Source organism: Vombatus ursinus, unplaced genomic scaffold, assembly GCF_900497805.2.
Source record: "Vombatus ursinus unplaced genomic scaffold, bare-nosed wombat genome assembly UNPS02014799.1, whole genome shotgun sequence".
NCBI lineage: Eukaryota > Metazoa > Chordata > Mammalia > Diprotodontia > Vombatidae > Vombatus > Vombatus ursinus.
The window spans coordinates 41,509,055-41,517,294 of record NW_020954577.1 but is presented as its reverse complement, the minus strand read 5'-3'; positions in this window follow the sequence as shown (position 1 = coordinate 41,517,294).

The window sequence follows — 8,240 nt, the reverse complement described above, 5'->3', positions numbered from 1 at the left end:
AGAGAGAGAGAGAGAGAGAGAGAGAGAGAGAGAGAGAGAGAGAGAGAACAGGATAAATAGAAGAAAATGGGAAGGAAGAAAATGCAGTTAGTAATCATAACTGTGAAAGTGAATGGGATGAACTTACCCATAAAATGGAAGAGGAAAGCAGAATGGATTAGAAACAAGAATCTAACAATATGTTGTTTACTGTAAACACACTTAAAACAGAAAGACAAAAACAGAGTTAAAATAAGAGGGTAGAACAAAATTTATTATGATTCAGCTGAAGTAAAAAAGGCAGGGGATAGCAATCATGATCTCAGACAAAGCAAAAGCAAAAACAGATCTAATTAAAAGAGATAATCAAGGGAAATTTGCTAAAAGTTACCATAGACAATGAAGTAATATCAATACTTAACATAAATGCACCAAATGATGTAGCAATCAAATTCTTAAAGGTTAAATAAGTAACAAGAGGAAATAGACAGTAAAATTACACTAGTGGTGGAACTCAATCTTCTCATCTCAGAGATATATAAATCTAACCAATAAAATAAATTAGAAAGAATTTAAGTAGGTAAAAAGAATTTTAGAAAAGTTATATATGATAGACCTCTGGAGAAATCTGAATGAAATAGAAAAGAGTATACTTTTTCTTAGTTATATATGGCACCATCACAAAAAAAAAATCATCAGGATTAGGGCATAAAAACCTCACAAACAAATGCAGAAAAGCAGAAATATCAAATGTACCCCTTTTGGATCACAATGAAATAAAATCACATTCAACAAAAAGCTGTGGAAGCATAGATTAAAATTAACAGAAACTAAATAATCTAAGCCTCAAGAACGAATGGGTCAAAGAACAGATTATAGAAACAATTAATAATTTCACCAAAGATAACAACAATGAGAAAACTCACCAAAATTTGTGGAATGCAGCCAAAGTAGCACGTAGAGGAAATTTTATATCTCTAAATGCTTACATCAATAAAAAAGAGAAAGAGCAGATCAATGAATTAGGCATATGACTAAAAAAAAAAAACTAGAAAAAGAATAAATATAAAATACTTAATTAAGCACCAAAATGGAAATCCTAAAAATCAAAGGCAAGATTAAAAAAATTGAAAGTAAGAAAACCATTAAACTAAAAAGTAAAGCTAAGAACTGGTTTTATGGGGGAAAAAAACAATAAAATAGATGAACCATTGGTTAATTTGATTGAAAGAAGAAAACCAAATTACCAATATCAAAAATTAAAAGTGTAAATGCACTGCCAATGAAGATAATATTAAAACAATTATTAGGAGTTATTTTGCCCAATTATGTGCCAGTAAAACTGACAATCTAAGTGAAATAGATGAATATCTACAAAAATATAAATTGCTCAGATTGGCAGAAGAAATGCAATATTTAAATAACCCTATCTTAGAAAAAAATTGAACAAGCCATAAATGAGCTCCCTAAGAAAAAAATCCCCAGGATCAGATGGATTTACAAGTGATTTCCACCAAACATTTAAGCACAAATAATCCTAATGATATATAAACTATTAAAAAAATAAGTAAAGAAGGAATCCCACCAAATTCCTTTTACGACACAAATATATTTTTGATACCTAAACCAGGAAGAGCAAAAGGAGAAAGAAAACTAGAGACCACTTTCCCAAATGAATATCTATGCAAAAACATTAAATAAAATACTTGTAAAGAGATAACAAAAATATATCACAAAGACCTTACACTATGACCAAGTGAGATTTATGCCAGGAATGTAGGGCTGGTTCAATATTAGGAAAACTATAAGCATGACTGACCTTATCAATAACAAAAACAAAAATCATATTATTATCTCACAGAAAGAGCTTTTGACAAAATGCAGCATTTGTTCCTATTAAAAGCATTAGAAAGCATAGAAATAAATAAAGTCTTTCTTTAAATGATTAAGTAGGATCTATCTAAAACCAAGAGTAAACCTTATCTATAACAAGGATAAACTTGAAGCCTTCCCAATATGATCAGGGGTGAAGCAAGGATGTCTATTATTACTACTATTATCCAATATTTTATTAGAAATGTTAGCTATAACAATAATACAATAAAAAGAAATTCAAGGAATAAAATAGGCAGTAGGAAAGCAAAACTTTCACTTTTTGCAGATGATCTAGTGGTAAACTTTAAAAAGCCTAGAGAACCAATTAAAACTAACTGAAGCAATAAACAACTTTATCAAAGTTATAGCACATAAAATAAGCCCACATAAATCATCAGCATTTCTATATACTACCAATAAAACCCAGAAGGAAGAGATAGAAAGAGAAATTCCATTTAAAATAACTGTAGACAATAAAAAATACCTGAGAGTCTGCCTGCCAAGACACCCAGGAACTATATGAGCACAATTACAAACTACTTTTCACACAAATAAAGATCAAAACAGTTGGAGAAATGTTAATTGCTCATGGGTAGGCCAAGGAAATATAATAAAAATGATGGTTCTACCTAAGTTAATTTGTTCAGTGCAATACCAATCAAACTACCAAGGAATTGTTTTATAGATCTAGAAAAATGTTAAGAAAATTCATCTGGAAGAACAAAAGATAAAGGGAATCCATGAAAAAAAAAATATGGACAGACAGGTGGCCTACCTACAAAGCAGAACTCATGAAAACAATGTGGTACTGGCTAAGAAATAGAATGGTGGTTTCCACTTCCAGGAGCCAAGATGGCGGAGTAAAAAGGTAGTCACTCTCACCCTCCCCTATCAACCTCTGAAAACCCAGAAAATATCACCCCAGAAAAAACCCTGGAACAGCTGAACCAGAAGAAAGACGGGGTACAGCAGTGCAGTAGCCCAGGTAGCTAAAGGGATTAACGGGAAAGGCCCCTCTTACCCTCAGGGAAGGGGAGCAATACAGAATGGGGAGTCGCCCAGCCAGCTAGTGGAAAGACCCACTTTAGCACACCAGGAGGAGATTCTGGTGCCTCGGCATTCTACAGCAAATGGGTCTCCCAGGGCCTCAGCAAAAACAAGAGAAGCAGAACTACAAAAGGCCCCAGGCCGATAAGCACCCTGCAGCATTCCTCTGAAAGGAGCTGAAGAAAGCAACTTAGAGTTGCCCGAAAGTTCCAGCCTTGTTGATTCCAGCCCAACACCAGGTAAGTTGTCAGAACCCTACAGCCTCCAACTGCCAACCAGGAAGAGATCCCGAAGCCCAGGTGGTCAAGCAGGCAAACACCAACAGCTGGACCTCCAAGTGCCTCAGTGAGGGTGGGGGAACCGGTGGAAACCAGCTCAGAAAACCACCAGGTGCCTCGGCATTCTAGAGCAAAAGGTTTCCCAGTGCCTAAACAGAACTAAGGGAGGCAGCACTGCAAGGGGCCCCAGACAGATAAACACCTGGCAGCACCCATCTAAAAGGAGCTGAACAAAGCTAAAGGAAAAGAAAAATGGCAACCTAAATTTGCCTGAAAGTCCCAGCCTTGCTGATTCCAGACCAACACCAGGTAAGCTGACAGAACCCTACAGCCTCCAATTGCCAACATAAGAGGCCCCAGCACACAAAGTCAGTGACCAAGACCTAGGCTCCCAACACAAGAAGCTTGGGTCAGGGCCCTCTGCTTCCCAACAGGAGAGCATAATCTCTTTAAAGGCCAGGGAATAAAGAAACACCATGAGTAAAAAGAAACGTACAATAGATTCATATTATGAGAAGAGTGAAGATCAAGATAGAAATTCTGAAGAGGACAACATTGTCATCAAACCCACATCTGCAATATCAAAAGGGAATATGAACTGGTCTGAAGCCCTAAAAGCCTTCTTAGAAGAGCTCAAGAAGGATTTTAAAAGTCAAATGAGAGAGGTAGAGGAGTCCTTAAAAAGTACAATTAGCCAGTTGGAAAAAAATACACTGAAGAAAACAAGTCCCTAAAAAACACAATTGACCAACTGGAAAAAAAGTACACTGAAGAAAACAAATCCCTTAAAAATACAATTGGCCAACTGGAAAAAAAGTACACTGAAGAAAACAAATCCCTTAAAAATACAATTGACCAATTGGACAAGAAAGTACAAAATCTAACAGAAGAAAACAATAAGTTAAAAATTAGAATTAAACAAATGGAAACTAATGACTCTAGGAGAGAGCAAGAATCAGTCAAACAGAAACAAAAAAAATGAAAAAATACATGAAAATGTAAAATACCTCATGGGTAAAACAACTGACCTGGAAAATCTATTCAAGAGAGACAATTTAAAAATCATAGGCCTACCTGAAAATCATGATGAAAAAAAGAGCCTGGACAATATCCTTCAGGAAATCATAAAAGAAAACTGCCCTGAAGTCCTAGAACCTGAAGGTAAAGTAACTATAGAAAGAATCCACCACTCTTCGCCTGAAAGAGATCCCAAATTGAAAACGCCAAGGAATATAATAGCTAAATTCCAAAATTATCAGATTAAAGAGAAATTACTGCAAGCAGCCAGAAAGAAACAATTTAAATATCATAGAACCACAGTCAGGATTACACAGGACCTTGTAGCTTCTACATTAAAAGATGGTAGGGCATGGAACATGATATTCTGTAAGGGAAAGGAGCTTGGAATGCAGCCAAGGATTAACTACCCAGCGAAAATGAGCATGATTTTTCAGGGAAGGAAATGAATATTCAATGAAATGGGGGATTTCCAAACCTTCCTGATAAAAAGACCAGAGCTCAACAAAAAATTTGATCTTCAAGTACAAGATTCAAGAGAGACATAAAAAGGTAAATGGGACAGAAAGATACAATATGTGGTTAATAAGGGCAAAATGTTTACATCCCTACAAGGGAAGATGACACTTGCAACTCTTGAGAACTGTATTGTTATTGTACCATGTTAAAGGAGTATACATAAAGGGGGTGGATATAAGTTGATTTTGATATAATGATAAAAAAAAATTAATCAAGTGGGTTAAATGGATCCAAGTAAGTGGATTAGTCTGAGCTAAGAAAATATACCCGAGAAAGGAGGAGGCAGACAAGGGTAAATTACATTACAGGAAAAGACACAAAAACCTATTAGAGCAGAGGTAAAGAAGGGAGGGGGATGAGCATTGTTAAAACCTTTCTCTCATCAGATTTGGCTCAAGAAGAGAATAACATAATCAGTTAGGTATAGAAATCTAACTTGCACTATAGGTAGTAGGAGGGAAAAGGGGAAAGAAAAGGGAGGGGGGATAGAAGGGAGGGAAGAAGCAATAAGAGTAAAGGGAAAGAAAAGGGAAAGGGATAATAGAAGGGAGGTGGGACCCAAGGAGGTGATGGTCAAAAGCAAAACACTAGTGAGGGGGGGAAAGAAGAAAGGAGAAAGAAAAGCATAAACAGGGGGGAAGAAAGGATGGAGAAAAGGACACAGATAGTAATCATAACTGTGAATGTGAATGGGATGAACTCTCCCATAAAACAGGCACGTACAGCAGATTGGATTAAAAACCATAATCCTACAAAATGTTGTTTACAGGAAACACATTTGAAAAAGAGTGATACATACAGGGTAAAGGTAAAAGGCTGGAGCAAAATATATCATGCTTCAGCTGAAGTAAAAAAAAGCAGGAGTAGCAATCCTGATCTCAGACAAAGCAAAAGCAAAAATAGATCTTATCAAAAGAGATAAGGAAGGAAACTACTTCCTGCTTAAAGGCACCATAGACAATGAAGTAATATCATTACTAAACATATATGCACCAAATGGTATAGCATCCAAATTCTTAGAGGAGAAGTTCAGGGAGTTACAGGAAGAAATAGACAGCAAAACTATACTAGTGGGGGACCTCAACCTCCCCCTCTCTGAACTAGATAAATCTAACCACAAAATAAACAAGAAAGAAGTTAAGGAGGTGAATAGAACATTAAAAAAGTTAGGTATGACAAACCTCTGGAGAAAACTGAATGGGGATAGAAAGGAATATACTTTTTTCTCAGCAGTACATGGCACATACACAAAAATTGACCATGTACTAGGGCATAAAAACCTTACAGTCCAATGCAGAAAGGCAGAAATATTAAATGCATCCTTTTCAGATCATGATGCAATAAAAATTCTATGTAATAAAGGACCATGGAAAGATAGACTAAAAAACAATTGGAAACTAAATAATCTAATCCTAAAAAATGATTGGGTCAAACAACAAATCATAGAAACAATCAATAATTTCATTCAAGAGAATGACAATAATGAGACAACATACCAAAACTTATGGAATGCAGCAAACGCAGTTCTTAGGGGAAGTTTTAAATCTCTAAATGCTTACATACATAAAATAGAAAAAGAGGAGATCAATGAATTGGGCGTACAACTAAAAAAACTAGAAAAAGAACAAATTAAAAATCCTCAATTAAACACCAAATTAGAAATATTGAAAACCAAAGGAAAAATTAAGAAAATTGAAATTAAGAAAACTATTGAACTAATAAATAAAACCCAGAGCTGGTTTTATGAAAAAAAAACAATAAAATAGATAAACCTTTGGTTAATCTTATTAAAAAAAAGAAAGAAGAAAATCAAATTACTAGTATCAAGAATGAAAAGGGTGAAACTACCACCAAGGAAGAGGAAATTAAAACAACAATTAGGAATTATTTTGCCCAACTATATGTCAACAAATTTGACAATCTTAGTGAAATGGATACATATTTACAAAAATATAAATTGCCCAGATTAACAGAAGAGGAAGTAAAATACTTAAATAACCCCATCTCAGAAAAAGAAATTGAACAAGCCATTGATGAACTCCCTAGGAAAAAATCTCCAGGGCCAGATGGATTTACATGTGAATTCTATCAAACATTTAAAGAACAATTAATTCCAATACTATATAGACTATTTGGTAAAATAGGTGAAGAAGGAATCTTACCAAATTCTTTTTATGATACAAATATGGTGCTGATACCTAAACCAGGAAGAGTCAAAACAGAGAAAGAAAATTATAGACCAATTTCTCTAATGAATATAGATGCAAAAATTTTAAACAAAATATTAGCAAATAGATTACAGCAACTTATCACAAGAATAATACACTACGACCAGGTAGGATTTATACCAGGAATGCAGGGCTGGTTCAATATAAGGAAAACTATCAGAATAATTGATCGTATTAACACCAAAACTAACAGAAACCACATGATCATCTCAATAGATGCAAAAAAACTTTTGACAAAGTACAATAACCATTCCTATTAAGAACACTAGAGAGCATAGGTATAAATGGACTCTTCCTTAACACCAAAACTAATAGAAACCACATGATCATCTCAATAGATGCAGAAAAAGCTTTTGACAAAATGCAACATCCATTCCTTTTAAAAATACTAGAGAGCATAGGTATAAATGGACTCTTCCTTAAAATGATAAATAGCATCTATCTAAAACCTTCAGCAAGCATAATATGTAATGGGGACAAGCTAGAAGCATTTCCAATAAGATTGGGGGTGAAACAAGGATGTCCATTATCACCACTGTTGTTCAATATTGTACTGGAAATGTTAGCTTTAGCAATAAGAGAAGAAAAAGACATTGAAGGCATTAGAATAGGCAAAGAAGAAACAAAGCTATCACTCTTTGCAGATGACATGATGTTATACTTAGAGAATCCCAGAGAATCAAGTAAAAAACTACTTGAAATAATAAACAACTTTAGCAAAGTTGCAGGGTATAAAATAAACCCACATAAATCATCGGCATTTCTATATACTACCAACAAAGCCCAACAGCAAGAGATAGAAAGAGAAATTCCATTTAAACTTACTGCAGACATTATAAAATATTTAGGAGTCTACCTTCCAAAACAAACCCAGGAACTTTATGAACACAATTACAAAACACTTTTCACACAAATAAAATCAGATCTAAATAATTGGAAAAACATCAGTTGCTCATGGGTAGGCCAAGCTAATATAATAAAAATGACAATTCTACCTAAGCTAATTTACTTATTCAGACCAATCAAACTACCAAAAAACTATTTTATAGAGTTAGAAAAAAATAATAACAAGATTCATTTGGAAGAACAAAAGGTCCAGAGTATCAAGAGAACTAATGAAAAGAAATGCAGGGGAAGGTGGCCTAGCCATTCCAGATCTTAAATTGTATTATAAAGCAGCAATCATCAAAACTGCTTGGTACTGGCTAAGAAATAGAGTGGTGGATCAATGGAAGAGGTTAAATATGCAAGACACAGTAGTCAATGACTATAGTAATCTATTATTTGATAAACACAA